This window comes from Anomaloglossus baeobatrachus, chromosome 3 (assembly GCF_048569485.1).
Source record: "Anomaloglossus baeobatrachus isolate aAnoBae1 chromosome 3, aAnoBae1.hap1, whole genome shotgun sequence".
Taxonomy (NCBI): domain Eukaryota; kingdom Metazoa; phylum Chordata; class Amphibia; order Anura; family Aromobatidae; genus Anomaloglossus; species Anomaloglossus baeobatrachus.
Window position 1 is genome coordinate 486,683,016 of NC_134355.1, and position 18,101 is coordinate 486,701,116.

Consider the following 18,101-nt stretch of genomic DNA (forward strand, 5'->3'; position numbering starts at 1 on the left):
TTCACTGAGAGTGTTCTGGACTTCAGTTGATGTTGTGAGCGGGTTCTTCTTCACCAAAGAAAGTATGCGGCGATCATCCACCACTGTTGTCATCCGTGGATGCCCAGGCCTTTTTGAGTTCCCAAGCTCACCAGTCAATTCCTTTTTTCTCAGAATGTACCCGACTGTTGATTTTGCTACTCCAAGCATGTCTGCTATCTCTCTGATGGATTTTTTCTTTTTTTCAGCCTCAGGATGTTCTGCTTCACCTCAATTGAGAGTTCCTTAGACCGCATGTTGTCTGGTCACAGCAACAGCTTCCAAATGCAAAACCACACACCTGTAATCAACCCAGACCTTTTAACTACTTCATTGATTACAGGTTAACGAGGGAGACACCTTCAGAGTTAATTGCAGGCCTTAGAGTCCCTTGTCCAATTACTTTTGGTCCCTTTAAAAAGAGGAGGCTATGCATTACAGAGCTATGATTCCTAAACCCTTTCTCCGATTTGGATGTGAAAACTCTCGTATTGCAGCTGGGAGTGTGCACTTTCAGCCCATATTATATATATAATTGTATTTCTGAACATGTTTTTGTAAACAGCTAAAATAACAAAACTTGTGTCACTGTCCAAATATTTCTGGACCTAACTGTATATATATATAGCTTAGGAGCCTTCTCACTGGGGAGCTGTGCTAGGGCAGGCAGGGGGTTGGCCATCATGATGCATGGGAATGTCCCGGTCACTAGGACAACCACTTGGGGGGCGGGTTCCACTTGGGGTAGAAGTAGGAGCATCTCACACAATCACCAGTCAGTCTACCCAGGACACCAGTTCTGGAACACAAGACCATCACCACTTTCTTTTCTTCTCTTCACGGGGCCTGCGGCTTGGGGCGGAGCGCTCAGCCCAGCTTCCTCCCGGCTGGAAGGGCAACTCTAAAAAGGGACTTTCTTCTTTCAAACACCGGTGACTTCTTCTAACTTATCCGAGGTCGACAGGGCACATCACAGCGGGTGACTGGCACTACCTGGGCGAGCAGCACAAAGAGTGAGTAAAGACACTTGGAGCCACAGCAACCGACTCGAACTCTTATTATCGGCACCGCCACCCCGCGCCTCGGCGCCAAAGGCCATCGACATCACTACTCCCCTCATCATCCTCCCCGGGGCCTTCTCCACCTATGGGGAGTGATACCATCTCAGCGACAGCAGCGGCGTCTAATCCCTGGCCGCGTACCACAGGTGGCGTCACGACAATCATCCTACTACAACCCCATCATCATCCCTCTTTATTGGTGTACACCTCGGGGCACGAAGCCGGACAGGCCACCGCGACATCCCAGACCATCGCACCGGCCTAGTGATGAGTAACTCAGGTACGAGACTCCGTGTCTGATATTCCCTGCCCCCTGGGTGCTACAGATGTACTATACACAACCCACATATGTCACAACATTATAAAATTCACATACCAGGAAAACTCTAGATTAATTCCAATATAGGATCACTTGTGGGGAGTATCTACTGTTTTCGAACATTAAGGGCTCTGCAAATGCATCCCTCCTTCTGGAGCTCAGCAGTGTGCCCAAACAGTAGTTTTCCACCACATTTGGGGTATCAGCATTCTCAGGAAAAATTTCACAACAGATTTTGGGGTCTATTTTCTCCTAATACCCTTATGAAAATAAAATACTTAGGGCTAAAGCAAGATTTTTGGAAAAATAGGATTTTTTTTATTTTCACGGCACTGCATTATAAAATTCTATGAAGCACCTGGGGACTCGAGGTGCTCAGGACACAGCTAGATAAATTCCTTAAGGGGTCTAGTTTCTAAACTAGGGTCACTTGTGGTGGGTTTCCACTGTTGTATGCACATAATCTTAGGGGTACTTTGCACACTACGACATCGCAAGCCGATGGTAGCGATGCTGAGCGCGATAGTCCCCGCCCCTGTCGCAGCTGCGATATCTTGTGATAGCTGCTGTAGCGAACATTATCGCTACGGCAGCTTCACATGCACTTACCTGCCCTGCGACGTCGCTCTGGCTGGCGAACCGCCTCCTTCCTAAGGGGGCGGGTCGTGCGGCGTCACAGCAACGTCACACGGCAGGCGGCCAATAGAAGCAGAGGGACGGAGATGAGTGGGACGTAAACATCCCGCCCACCTCCTTCCTTCCTCATTACAGCCGGGACGCAGGTAAGATGTTCCTCGCTCCTGCGGCTTCATACACAGCGATGTGTGCTGCCGCAGGAACGAGGAACAACATCGTACTTGTCGCTGCAGCGACATTATGGATATGCCCGACACTACACCGATCATACAATTTCTACACTTTTGCGCTCGTTAATTGGATGTGCGTCACTTTCGATTTGACCCCACCGACATCGCAGCTGCGATGTTGTAGTATGCAAAGTACCCCTTAGAGGATCCAGTTGGGGGCCATAACAGACGAAACTAGTCCGGCTCTAATCCATAGCCGGCTCTTCCCAGCGCCATGGCAGGTGATTGACAGGTCGCTCCCTGTAGTCCCCAGCCAGATCTTCAAAGTGTGTATTTGGCCGCAATCCGACATGTTGCCCACCTTTAGGGCAGCGTGTATCAGATGACAGGACCCCTTTCAGCGTGGTGCTCCATTTTTTTCCCACCTGGTTCTGCAAATAAGGTTGTGGAGAAGGCCAGATTTGTACACATTTCTGATTCTGAAATGAGAGAATTGGTGGTGACTGTAGTGCCACACACACTGACACATGGCAGCAGCAGCCAGCCCTCTGAGGGCACTGTGCTGATGCATTATGCATGTGGGGCCGGTCACGTGACGCAGGTTGAGTGTGAATGATTCAGGAGCCCTGTGTACGTGCTGCTGGCTCCGCCTGCTCCTCTGCTGCCTCAGCCCCAGACTGGAGATGGAGCCCGGCGCTGCCTGCTGATGCCCTGCTCCGGTGAGTGCTTCCTCAGCGCTGTCTGTGCTATCATCACTCCATCACTGAACCCTCTCCTCCTGCTCTGCCTCTGCCTTTCCTGGCAATGCTGCCTGCATGTAACAGCTGCTACTACTACTGTACATGAGGCTGTAGCCCCGGCTGTGAGCATGTCTGTGCAGCCAGGATCTATGTGATAATATGGACTGTAGGGCGTCTACTTACAGTTCTGCAAGTCCCCAGATCCTTCCCCCTCCCCCACTGCTGGGGCTTAGCTGTCCCCTATAGCTCGTAAAGGGAAAGTGTAACCTACCTGGGGTCAGATGGCCACCAGCAGAAACCCACACTGGGAGGATCAGTGTCTCAGTGCAAGAAACAAATGGATCTGCAGTGCTGATGGGCAGAGAAGACTGGGCTCAGGGTAAGGAAATGCACAGACCTTAATAACAGTGACCTATATTGTAGAAATGGAGGGTAGTCTACTGTCATTAAGGGAATATATATTCCTACTTGATAGATCGATTAATCAATTGATAGATGATAGGTAATAGATCGATGGATGGATGATAAATGGATGATAGAGGCAGGTAAATCGATCGATTGATAGATAATATATAGATAGATAGATGATAGATAGATGGATAGATAGATAGATAGATAGATAGTTGATAGATAGATAGAGGGATAGACAGTAAAAAATTTGGAACAGCACATAAACTATTGAGAAATGGGTGCAAGGCCCCCAACAAACCATAAATCCACTGGCAGACAATGCATATAGAAAAAAAAGGCAGTACTCCAAAAAAATAGGAAAAAGTGACGCCACATGGGCTATTAAACTCCACTTTTTCCTATTTTTTTGGAGTGCTGCCAGCTTTTTTCTATATAGATGGATAGACAGATGATCAATAGAGAGATTGATAGACAGACAGATCAATTGATTGATAAACCGACCAATCAGCAGATAGACAGACTGACCAATCCACAGACAGACTAACCAATCAACAGACAGACTGACCGATCAACAGACAGACTGACCAATCCACAGACAGACTAACCAATCAACAGACAGACTGACCGATCAACAGACAGACTGACCAATCAACAGACAGACTGACCAATCAACAGACAGACAGACTGACCAATCAACAGACAGACTGACCAATCAACAAACAGACTGACCAATCAACAGACAGACAGACTGACTGATCAACAGACCAATCAACAGACAGACTGACTGATCAACAGACAAACAGACTGACCAATCAACTGATAGACTAACCAATCAGCAGACAGACTGACCGATCGATCTATAGACAGATTGAACAATAGACAGACAGACTGATAGATCGATCAGGACTCGGCAGCCTGCAGCACTCCACCTAGCATTGAACCACAACTCCTAACATGTCACCAGACAGCTGCCTCCGCATGCTGGGAGTTGTAGTTTCTCAACAGTCGGGGGGCCACAGGTTGCTCATCCCTGAGACAGATAAATGTGTCCTGTGATTCTTAAATGGGAATGTTGTCAAAATATATCGTCAGTTCATTTATAATTCATCACTGTCATAAAAATGATTCTGGATATAAAGGAAATATTAAATGGTGGTGTCCGTTTCTCCACAGGATGGTGATCAGGTTTCTTCTATGCCAGTCTATCATGTACAAGTAACAGGTGCCAGGAGACGCTCCGCAGCATGCGCCATTGTATACAATATACCACCTAATCACTAGATTTACGCAATTTGGTGACTACAGGGTAATTGCACTAAAGGCCATTGGGTCCAAACAAGTATTAAGTGATGATTTCCTGACTTTGGTTTCATTTTTTTGTTACTGAATAGACCTTTCCCCATGTGGCGTAGAAGTGGTTATTAAGCTTTAGACTTAAATGACAAGGCAAAGTGCTTTCTGCCGGAGGGGGTTCATTTCGTTTGACATGAGAACGATTTGTTGGATCCTATGATTGCTGAGCGCAGTTATGTCTAGGGAGCTTTGGTATTTTGTCAGCCAGGCTGTACTTCTGGGATGTCAGTCTATGGGTGATTTCTGGCGCTCTCCGAGGTCCTGAATTTCCTGCACTTCTTTATGGAGCCAAATATTTGGTTCAGGATGTCTGTATCTGCGGCTGGACGAATGCCATAGTAACAGATGAGAAGGCTGTGCTGCTTGTGTACTTTTTTCTGTATCAGGGATACATAATCTGTTAATATAATGCTTCCTGCTCCGTCATGTGACAAATATGATCTGAGATTGACGTGACGAGTTTACGTTACCGGACTGGTGTCGTATCAGATGGCGTGACGTGTGAGTGCACATTATAATGCCCAGTAATCCTATCATTAGATATGCATTTCATGTAGTATAAAGTGATTCTGGATACTCTGTCAATGACACTTTTCATACTATTGCCATTATTGATGTATTCATCAGTCTGAGAAAATACCCAGGTAGCCCAGACATGTGTTATTCCTAAGGCCTCTTTCACACGTCTGTGAAAATCACGCACGTTTTTCACGGACGTGTCAAAGGTGCGTATTGCCCTCCATGAGCCGTGTTTATGGCATACGTGTGTTCTCCGTGTGTTATCCGTGATAACACACGGAGAACGGGAACTTTCTACTCACCTGTCCCTGGCGTCGCTGTCCGTGGTGCTGATCTTCGGTCTCCGGTCCTGCCGACTCCCCGCTGCTGCGGCTTCCAGCCGCAGTGAAGTGAATATGCAATGAGCATAATGAGCGGCGGTCACAAGCAAGTGACAGCAGCGGCAGAGACAGGAGGGCTGGAGAAGGTGAGTAAAGTTTATTTTTTTTTCTCGCAGACACATGTGTTTTCTCCGGTGCGTGTTACATGGAACACATCCGTGTGGTCCGTTTGCGTTCCATGTGACCTGATTGCGTTCCGTGTGACACCCGTGATGTCCGGAGAAAAACGGACATGTTGACGTGTGGAACACACAGACACACGTATGCTCCACACATACACACGGTCAATGGCTGAACACGCACGTGAGCGCAGACCCATTGATTTTAATGGATCTACGTGTGCCCGTGTCTCCGGTTCGTGAGGAAATGGACCAAACACATACCGGAGACAAGGACGTGTGAAGGAGGCCTAATAGAAAGCATTATCTCTGGATCTATGGAGCCTCCACTTTCAGTTACTCAAAAACCTTTGCTATATGTTTTCTGTGCTTTCTCACTTCTTATTAATTGCTATTAAATATAGTATTTATAATTTATTATACCATAATATATTTTACCATAATTCTCATTGATTTTCACTACTTTATAACATTTTATGGAAAAAATAGTGGTTGTTAGATAACCTGTTACTGTCAAGGGTTATTCCTATCACCAAGATCCTATCCCAATATGTAGTAGGTGTAATAATAATAATATTACTAAATTTCTCCAATTAGAAATGTAGTATAGGTCTCATGATATAGCCATGTTTCTTACCTCATGTGCAGGGCATTGCAACTTTGGGATCCATGGTTACGTCCACGTATAGGGACACTTAGTTAGTTGCTCATGGTCATAACCATGGATATCTAAGCTAAAATGTCCTGCACATGAGGTAAGAGCCATGGCTATATCAGGAGAACTATACTACATTACTAATTGGAGGTATTTGCTAATTTTATTATTATTATTATTACACCTACTACATATTGGGATAGGATCTTGGAGATGGGAATACTGCTTTACGGCTGGTCTCTCCAACCTTTGGCTTGAGAGCCACATGTATATAGATGCCAGCTTGGTGCGTAAGCACCAAGTCTGGAAAACAACTATAAAGAGTAGGGATCCAGATGGTGACTATTGTGAGTAGTCCTGCATAGAAGAGCAGATCTGAATGGGAGTAAGGTGGGAACCCCTAGATCTTAGTGTACTGCCTCAGTATGATTTCTGTGGAAAGTTTTGGCTGTCATTATACTGGTAACAGGGGCTCTGAGTGTCACTACTATGGCTGTGGCTCGTGACCCTCTCTCAAGGATGAATGTAGCTCTCAAGGTCACAAAGGTTGGGGACCTCTGATTTAAGGGGTAGTCCAACAAAAGACGTTGATGATGCAATGCTAGTATTGAGAGCTTTAACCATTCCAAACACAGGGGAAAATTTCTGCATGTTGAGAAGGTTTTCAAGTAGTAGAAATCTCTGAGTGGTACCAAAGGGCTTTAACCACCTTGGTAGAGTTTGATCTTTTTGGAAATATTTCTTCAATGTAATCTTCTCACATGTATTTGTGACATCAATGAACATGCTGATTGTCACGGGTGTGTCACATGTGACAGTCATGTGGTTTCTGGCCATGGAAGGTCACAGAGCCTGGTTGTGCAGAATGCTCCCTGACTTTCCATTGTTCCTGCTGTCAGTATTCATTGGTATAGGAAGCTTTCCTGCTGGATCTCTCTCCGTTTTGGACCCAGCAGGAGCTCGACTCCACCCAGCTGTTGATTGTCAGTATAACCTTATTGTTTAAATACTTCTCCCTTCCGTTGGACTGTGCTGGTGATATTTTCAGTTTCTTCAAGCTGAGTTTTCAAGCAGGTGGCTTGTACTCCTCTGTGGTATCATTGCTGTAAGCTCTGCTGAACTCCTACCTGAGTCATCTAATGATAAGAAGTTCATGCTTTTTCCCCTGTGTGTTCTCCTTGTGTTTTCTATAGTTGTTTTGTGGGGTTGACAAAGAGCTCATCCCATTCGTTGCCTATTTAGGGTCAGGTATCTGGCTCGGCGCATAGGTGTGGAACCTTTCTAGGGTGGGGAGGGACCTGCAGTATGTTTGGTCAGGGGTCACCATCTTCCCTCTCCCTAGACACAGGATTTCCCTTCCCTTTCGCCATGCGCTTGGTACTTCCCCGTACCTAATGTGACAATGATAATGTCCGAATTCTTATTAAAGTCCAGCTCTAGCTATTCTCTACAAATTTTTTTACTGAAAGAGTAATAGATGAGATGTGGTTGAAGAATCAACAGTAAAGCGGGCTTTACACGCTACGATATTGCTAGCAATTCCTAGCGATATCGTACGCAAAAGCACCAGCCCCCGTCGTGCATGCGATTTCATGTGATCGCTGCCGCAGCGAACATTATCGCTACGGCAGCGTCACATGCACTTACCTGGTCGTCGTCGTCGCTGTGACTGCCGAACAATCCCTCCCTCAAGGGGGAGGGACGTTCGGCATTACAGCGACGTCACCGCAACAGCACTAAGCAGCCGGCCAATCAAAGCAGAGGGGTGGAGATGAGCGGGACGTAACATCCCGCCCACCTCCTTCCTTCCGCATTGCGGCTGGCGGCAGGTGAGGAGACGTTCCTCGCTCCTGCGGTGTCACACACAGCGATGTGTGCTGCTGCAGGAGCAACAAACAACATCGATAATCAACCATTACCGATTTTTGGTTTTGGGACGACCTCTCCATGGTGAACAATTTTCACCATTTTTGAGGTCGGTAAAGGTCGCTGGTAAGTGTCACACGCTGCGATATCGTTAATGACGCCGGATGTGCGTCACTAACAACGTGACCTCGACGATAAAACATAAACGATATCGTAGCGTGTAAAGCCCCCTTAAGTGAATTTAAAAATGTCTGAGAAAAACATTTCTACTCAAGTTAATAAAACAATTTGTAGGACCATAGTCCAGCGGTCATGTCAGTATTACATGGCTGCCAGGCCGAGAGCGCCACAAACCTACTAATATCCGCCCTCATCCATGATGCTTCTTTTGTGGGCCTAGAACATCGCGCCAGCCTACTAATCAAAAGAAGTGGTGGTGACGCTGGCAGGCGGGAGGAGGTTCACAGGAGTCCCATCCGGTGGCCATGAACTCCTATCCTGACCGCTGACCAGACTCCTGCAAATCAATTTGTTCATCTCTAACGTCTATTCTAAGATGGAAATAATATAAGACTCGATTAACCGTGTGCTTTTTCTCCACCAGGCTTCTGTGTTTCCTTTATTCCTTTGTATCACATAGCCATACTTTATGAAATATTTACATTTTCTTTTCTGAGCTCAGCAGCCATATTTTTTGCATTGACGTTTCTGTCCTGAAGTTTCTAATTTCATTGCTTAATGTATTTGTGAATGAATGAGAAAGCCTGCAGCATGAGTCACCACTCGGAGAGGGACGGGCATTGTAACGAGTCTGTCCAGAAGTATAATATAGAGGAATATGTTGCCAAACTTTTTATGTAAGGTTTTGTCTGCGCTGGTGTCACGTCCAATCAGTTGTACGATAGAACCCATTGACTTACTGTATATTCGGGTTTGTCAGGTTTCCATCATTTTGACAGCTAGAATACTTTTGTACGCTGTGCAAATCTACTGATAAAAGTGGCAGAAACCATAGGAACTGAGAGAGATTGCACGAGCCACATGGAACGCTTTCTCACGTCCCTGACTCCATAGAAACTGGAAGAATCTTTTTATTAAGGGTTCCTTTACAAACTTCGATAATGAATACGATTCAATTATTTCAATTTGCTGCGGATTTTGAACATACCGAATACGCTTGTACTTTGGAGCAAAGGAAAGTCTACATCGTAGGGTAAATCTCCAGACCATTCACTGATTGAATATGCAGAGAGCTTCCCATACAAAGAAAATATTTAGGATACATGAAGGTCTGAGAATATCATTTCTGCTATTAAAATATATAAGTAAATTTATTGAATGTTAAGTATTATCAAAACATGTAAAGGTGCCATAAAGAAGAGCAGTAACTGTGCTAGAAGGAACTCTATGGTTCTATCTGTATCCCCCAAAGAAGCACCTACGTATAGTTGTCGAGGCTGCTCCATGTCCTGGTGTCCTGGACGCAGGTTCATTGCGATGTTGTACTTTGTTTTTGTTTTTAAATTAGACAAATATTTTAAATATAATTATGTACAAATATAGTGAGGCTTACCTTTATAGAAATAGTCTGAAGGTAAGTGCCCACGATCAGGACCCGCTGCATCCTGGTCGTGGCTGGTCCTTTGCAGGGGACCGTAGCTGATTGTGACCACAATCAGGGTTCGGGGCCCTGTAGTCTATCTCTTCTGTTCTCCTTGTGACTCTGCAGCGAATAATTGACATACCTGCAGCTTGGAAAGCTGCACCGCAGGTCAGTTTACGCTGCGGCCCGTACACAGACACAGTGGGCACGGGATTTCTAGAAATCCCATCCACTGTGCTTTTTACTGTACATCACAGCATTTTGGACGCAGCTGAAACAAGCTGCATCCAAAACGCTATGAACACTGATCGTGGTCACGCATCCTAAGGGTACTTGCCCATGATCAGGCCCGCTATGTCCTGAATATGGCGGGTCCTGACCTCCAGGGCCGCGAGTCTCCTCCACAGGAGACTGCTACTGCTTGTGCCCACGATCCGGTTTCGGGCAGTTGCGGTCTCTCTCTTCTGTTCTCCCTGTAGAGAACGCTAGTAACTCCCCAGCAAAGAATTGGCATGCTTACCGCTCGGAAAGCTGATAACAGAGTATCTGTCATCAGGTTTTTCCACCTAATCTGAGAGCAGCATAATGTAGAGGCAGAGATCCTGATTCCTGCCATGTGTCACTTACTGGGCTGCTTAGTGTAGTTTTAATAAAATCACTGTTTAATCAGCAGTAGATTATCATTAGAGGACTACTTGGCATGCTGCTAGGTAGTCCAGCATATTCATGAGCTCTGTATAACTGCTAGATCTGCAGCAGAGAAAACTTTGATTTTATCAAAATAACACTAAACAGCTCAGTAAGTGACACATCGCTGGAATCAGGATCTCTGCTCCTACATTATGCTGCTCTCAGATGGGGGTGTAAAAACCTGGTGATGGATTCCCTTTAATAATTGAAAAATTAGAGAGGAAGAAAAAAGATTTATGATGAATGGGGGTCACGATACCTTCATGGACACAGTCTACGATTTTTAAGATAACTGGAGCTTTTTTTTACTTTTCCCAAAAAAAAGGAAATAGTGACTTTTAGGGTACGCTCACACAAGTGTCTAAATCGAACAAGTGCAATGCAAGAAAATCTCGCATTGCACTCAGACCAATGTTAGTCAGTGAGGGAGAGCAGATGGTCAGCTTTTTTTCTCATCCAGATTCTGAATTGTTGCAGCATGATGCGATTGTCAGACATGTCACCCACACCCATACAAGTCTATGCGTGTGGTTGAAACTTGCAGTGCGATAATCGCATCAGCTGACAATGGAGGAGATGGGGAGATTAGTCCCTCCTTCTCCTCTGCAGCTGTGATCTGATTGCAGGATCGGATCACAGCTGCATAACACTCTGCTCACGTTGGCAGTACAGCTGGAGCCGAGGGTCATCAGCATATCGCATCTGATGCCATACAATCGTATGAATTCAGCCTAAAGATTATCATACAAATTGAAAAAAAAAAATGGAGTATTGCACATCATTAATGTAACCATATCATATTAAAAAATGCACATTATCCAGTTTAATTTTCACTCCTTTCATCTATTTTACTCATTCCTTTGTAATTTTGGCCTCTTGTCTATGTGTGATAAGCAGCTTATCCCATGTGACCAGGAAGCAAGAATATTTCCCAGGAGTGTGTTCTGCTAACTCCTCATCGCATGTCTTTCTCTCCTGGCCTGCAAATAGTCCCTTATATTCTATTTATCTATCCATCATCTATCTGTCTATCATATATCTATCTTTCTTTCTATCTATCAATCATCTATCTATCTATCTATCTATCCTGGAAGCTGTTGAGCATGGCAATCCACCACTGGAGGATTCTTGAGACATCTACTCAGCAGTCCTATTATGTACGGTATATCATCTGTTCTCAACCTAGACAGTAAGATGAGAGTCTTCTTTAGTAACCATACTATTTCCATTGCTAGTGAATTCCAGAAGGCCTCAATCTATGACCTTTCCTTTGCCTTTCATATCATATAATGAATTGTGTGATATTGATCAGCAGAGGTTTCATATAAACAGTAAGAGGTACTAATACTTACACAGCAAAAAATGAATGCATGGGCCTAATTAAAAACGTGTAGGCCCCAGAGCAAATTTTTGCATCCAAACGCAGAGTTGGACTGGCTCACCACTAATGGTTCACTGTCCAAATACATACAAATACTACATTTATCTATGCTTCTATATAATAATAAGCCAGGTACTTTGTTGAACGATGAAATACTGCTTTTGTCTGTATAGTGAATCAAGTGTATTGTACCAACTATGCTCATGTTGGGGGGTAAGTGGCTAACTCATGCACAGGGCCCACTGGGGGATTCACTTGTTGCAACCCTGGCTTGTCATCTTACTAACATGGGTGAGTGATTCATTGTGAGGTCATTACTTGTGACCAGTCTGTATTGGGGCAATTTTGCACCTATATACATCTTCCTATGATGAATTGCCTCACCTCCGTTTTTCTGAACATATTCCAGGGGCACGTGGGGTCTTAACTCTTTCCCCCTCTGCAACTTACCCACCTTTTTTGACTTCTGTTGTATATAAACCTTGATTGTCCTGAAGCATCACTATAATAAATATTTATTTGGCATTATTTTGGCTTCGTGATGGTTTTACGAATGTGCAAAAATTAAAGACTTTTTCTTTCTATGCCCTTATAAATCGGGTATCACTGCAATTGTACTGACCTGAGAAATAAAGCCATCCTATCACTTATAATTATATAAGGTGAACGGTGTAAAAAATAGTAATAAAGCCAATTCTTCAATTGCTGTTGATGTGTTTATTTTGCTTCCCAAAGATCACACTACAGTGTGGCTCACATTTATCCTGCTCTCTACGCTGAGCGCTTACACCGAGGATTACGTGTAAAAATCTAAAAAACGTGATTCAGAAAAAAACAACTGAAAATTCACTGTAATGAAACAGATGGAGTCGCTTTGAACTCCCGTCTGGCCTGTGGTCTGGCAGCGTCCCTCTTTTTAGGCGTCAGTTTTGTGAACCTTTGAAAAGACGGACACCACTGAACAGAGGCCCAATGAAGTCCGAATTAACTCTACTGCCTCATTAGTGAATGGATTCATCAGGGATTTCACCTGAATACTTTGGGGATGTAGATGAAACATCTAATGTAAGTGCTCAGCATAGAGCACAGGATAAATGTGAACTGAGTCAAAAATGTTCTGTACCCCAAATTGTTTCCAATACCATACAACGCAACCCATAAAAAACACAAGTCCACACTCAGGTCCTATGACAGAATCCGATATACCTCATTATAAGTCTATGATTTACATCAGGAGGCAATAGGGTTTGTTGAGTGCTGGATCCAGCACAGCCTGACGTTATACAGGGGTAGGGTCTACACTTTACTTTGGTAACTAAAAGTATTTCTGTGGTTTATTTTCATCCTAAAGACAGTCCATCCTGCTAGGATTACTTGTGAAGCAGACTATTTGGACACTGGATTTCATTGAATTGTGCTGAATGTGCAAAGAAATAACTGGCATGAAATGAGTGACTTGGATGACCCCATTAGGATTTGTAATGTGAGCACTTCCCCCAGAAGCTGCAGTTAAGGCTCTATAGCCTGAGGTCTGAATGCATTTAGACTTGGTCTAGGCTTTGAATGAATTGTGGAGACTTTTCAGAGATCCTTTATATTTTGAGGACTGGTCCTTGGTGTGAATAACATATTTAAAAAACCCTCAGTCTCTTAGGTAGAGACTACTTTTGGAAGCCATTAACCCCTTCACCTTTAAGCCTGTTTTCACCTTCCTGACCGAACCATTATTTTCTTTTCTCACTAGTGTCACTTTATAAGGTTATAACTCTGGAACGTATCAACGGATCCCGGTGATGCTGTGATTAATTTTTCGTGACATATTGTACTTCATGATGGTGGTAAATTTAGTAGCATAAAGCCTCTTATGTCATCACATCTGCAACAGCAGGGACCAGTAGAGTAGCCATCAGTTTAATTTTTATTCAATAAATCAATTAGTGCAAGGGCAACTTTGTAATATATCTTATAAGTGCAAGTTGCTTCTTTTGCCTCCTGGATTGATCTTTCATCCTTAATTTATGGGTAAAATCTGTATTGGGTGAAGACAGAATTCCCCATTACTGAGAGGAGATGACAGTTGGTGCTTTTAAAATTCAATGCAGGGGGGAGTTTGGGAAGAGCTAGTGACAGATACAGACATTGTGCAGAAGGTTCCATAGAAAACTCTCCTCGCTCAGTAATGGGACAATCAGTATTCACTAAATAAGTTAGATTTTACCTGTGAGTTGAGAATTTTGATATGAACGATCCAGGAAGAGAAAGAAGCAGATTTCTCTGATCAGATATATTAGAAAGATTTTTATTTTCACTTGTACTATTTATCTAAAGGGGAAAAAAGTAAAATGACTCCTTAAAATTTACTGATAAATAAAAGATAATGGTAAGTGGGATATGGGGTTGACTATGAACGTGTCGGAGGAGCAGATGACCTGGGCACTTATTATAGGGGATAGGGAGGATCATGCAATGGCGGTTGATGGTGCAGGGTAGAGGCGGCAATAGCTGCTAGTTACGCCAATGAATAATTGATGTGTGAATAAAATGGCAAACAATGGAAGCAACCTGCGGATAACATAATAGCATTTGTTATACTTATCTGAATTAGGCCTCATTCAGCCATCTGTATTGTGCGCAGGTTTTACTCTTTGTATTGTGGAAGTGACATCCTGACCCCTCAGGCATAGACTGAACCAAACCTACTTTACCATACATCCTAATAAGGTCTAGGTTTTGTATCCATGAATCCAACAATAAGAAATTACTGCTGGTCATAGGTAATATTGTATCTTAAGGCAATGTTTTGGGCGAAAAAATGTCATTCTTCCAGCAGGGAAAATGGTGGAAACTGAAAAATAGTGACAATAATCCCATTAACAATAGGATTCATTTGTTTTTAATGGGCAGATTGACAGGCAGCTGCTCTACTCTACTAGTGGTGGAACATAGCCTTAGGAAACTAATTATTGCATAACAGGATTCATATGGTATTAGCTGAAGTCATATGTCTGTGCTTGCACAAGCAGCTGACTCAACGTTTGGTTCTCTTCATTCTATTTTATATATTAGTGAATGCAGACATCAAATTAAAGGGTATCTGTCAGTAGCTTTTTGCTATGTAAGCTAAAGCCAACATGCTGCAAGGGTTAACACAGAAAATTCATGGATGCCTGTCTTGTCAAAGTTTGATCTATTGTTTATTGATCATAGCTTTCCCTTAGGCCTGCAACACATATCCGTGCCTCCGGTACGTGTTTGGTACATTTTTGCACGTACCGGAGATACGGAGACACGTTGACCAATGTTGCCCTATGGTAGATGGCACACACACGTAAAATCACACAGAACGTGTGTCCGTGTGGTTAGTACGTGTGTGCGTTTTCCCACACGGCCGACATGTCCGTTTTTGGCGATCAGCACGCAGGCACAGACCCGCTAAAGTCAATGGGTCCGTGCCTGCACGGACGGCACACGTAGCACGTCCGTGTTCAGCACGTACCATCCGTGAGCGTTTTTAAACGAACAGTGTTGGGTTTTTGTTTTTTTTTGTTAAATGTCAGTCTACTTACCTTTTTTTCTGCTGTTCTCAGTCATCATCCCTTTTGCGCTCAGTCTGTATCTTCCCTGTCGCATACTCACCGATCCCCGATCATCAGCGCAGCGAAGGACAGCTGTTTCAAAGATACGTGGCTTCAATTAATTTGAAAAAGCCGGCCGCTCATTAATCAATCTCGTATTCCCTGCTTCCCCCGCCCACAGGTACCTATGATTGGTTGCAGCTAGACACGCCCACACGCTGAGTGACAGCTGTCTCACTGCAACCAATCACAGCCGCCGGTGGGTGGGTCTATACTGTGCAGTAAAATAAATAATTCATTAATTAAAAAAAAATGACGTGCGGTCCCCCCCAATTTTGATACCAGCCAGGGTAAAGCCATACGGCTGAAGGCTGGTATTCTCAGGATGGGGAGCTCCACATCATGGGGAGCCCCGCAGCCTAAAAATATCAGCCAGCAGCCGCCCAGAATTGCCGCATCCATTAGATGCGATAGTTCTGGAACTCTACCCGGCTCTTCCCGATTTGTCCTGGTGCGTTGGCAATCGGGGTAATAAGGAGTTAATGGCAGCAACCCATAGCTGCCACTAAGTCCTAGATCAGGGGTCAGGAACCTTTTTGGCTAAGAGAGCCGTAAACGCCACATATTTTGAAATATAATTCCGCGAGAGCCGTACAATATGTTTTTAAAGGGCCATTGACAGATCAATCGCTCCAATGTTCACTTAGTACAGCAAGGAATGCTCCTCCCTGCTGTATAAAGCCACAACTGGACTGAAACAATGGTACTACACTCTGCTACAAACAGACACACACAACTCTGCTACAAACAGACAAACACACACAACTCTGCTACAAACAGACAAACACACACAACTCTGCTACAAACAGACAAACACACACAACTCTGCTACATACAGACAAACACACACAACTCTGCTACATACAGACAAACACACACACACACAACTCTGCTACATACAGACAAACACACACAACTCTGCTACATACAGACAAACACACACAACTCTGCTACATACAGACAAACACACACACACAACTCTGCTACATACAGACAAACACACACAACTCTGCTACATACAAACACACACAACTCTGCTACATACAGACAAACACACACAACTCTGCTACATACAGACAAACACACACACAACTCTGCTACATACAGACAAACACATACAACTCTGCTACATACAGACAAATACACACAACTCTGCTACATACAGACAAACACACACAACTCTGCTACATACAGACAAACACACACAACTCTGCTACATACAGACAAACACACACAACTCTGCTACATACAGACAAACACACACAACTCTGCTACATACAGACAAACACATACAACTCTGCTACATACAGACAAACACACACAACTCTGCTACATACAGACAAACACATACAACTCTGCTACATACAGACAAACACATACAACTCTGCTACATACAGACAAACACACACAACTCTGCTACATACAGACAAACACACACAACTCTGCTACATACAGACAAACACATACAACTCTGCTACATACAGACAAACACACACAACTCTGCTACATACAGACAAACACACACAACTCTGCTACATACAGACAAACACACACAACTCTGCTACATACAGACAAACACACACAACTCTGCTACATACAGACAAACACACACAACTCTGCTACATACAAACACACACAACTCTGCTACATACAGACAAACACACACAATTCTGCTACATACAGACAAACACACACAACTCTGCTACATACAGACAAACACATACAACTCTGCTACATACAGACAAACACATACAACTCTGCTACATACAGACAAACACATACAACTCTGCTACATACAGACAAATACACACAACTCTGCTGCTCTGTGGGGCCAGCACCCGCGGAATCGGCGGGGGGGGGGATTGGCAGGGCATACATCTGGGGGGTTAGAAGCAGCTCACCGGGGCCCATAATGGGGAGGCGGGGAGGGCATTTACCCGATTAGGTCACGGTGGAGAGGGGGCCCACACAGCGCCGGACAGAAGCTCGCCTCCTTCATCTGTGGGACTGAGAAGGCGGTAGCTCCGCCCACAGATGAAATTCAAAACAGGATGTCTGCGCGCCTTAAAGTGACGGCGCCGCAGATTGCTGCCGAGGACTGCGGTCCCCGGAACTCGGCCGGGGGCAGCAGAACTATAAAGGCGAGTGGGCCCCGGCCAAGGGACAGGAGAACTGACGAGGCCGAGTGGGCCCCCCCGGCTCTCCAGGGCCCCGGCATTTGCCCATAGACAGGTAGGAGCCCTGTCTGCGAGCCAGATACGGCCATCAAAAGAGCCATATCTGGCTCGCGAGCCATAGGTTCCCGACCCCTGTCCTAGATTAATCATTGTAGGCGTCTATGAGACACCCCCAATGATTAACCTGTAATTTAAAGTTAATAAACACACACAATGAAAAATCCTTTATTTGCAATAAAAAACAATAACAAATACCCACATTCACCAATGCCCCAAAAATCCATCCATGTCCGGCGTAATCCACGGATGTCCCGCATCGCTTCCAGCTCTGCTACATGAAGGTGACAGGAGCTGCAGAAGAACACCGC

The 18,101-nt window shown here is 44.5% G+C and overlaps 1 protein-coding gene across 3 annotated transcripts in view; it reads left to right on the forward strand.

The window, feature by feature from the left end:
* The first annotated feature begins 2,812 nt into the window (after positions 1-2,812).
* The window catches only part of SLC7A14 (solute carrier family 7 member 14), a 256,707-nt gene continuing 241,418 nt past the window's right edge, over positions 2,813-18,101 (forward strand). For 2 of the 3 annotated variants that reach the window (XM_075340630.1, XM_075340629.1), the window contains exon 1: positions 2,813-2,923. The gene's annotated coding sequence lies outside the window, so the exon portion shown is untranslated. Of the gene's footprint in view, positions 2,924-2,988; positions 3,324-18,101 lie in introns of those variants that run through there. The other variant, XM_075340631.1, reaches the window with a different exon arrangement.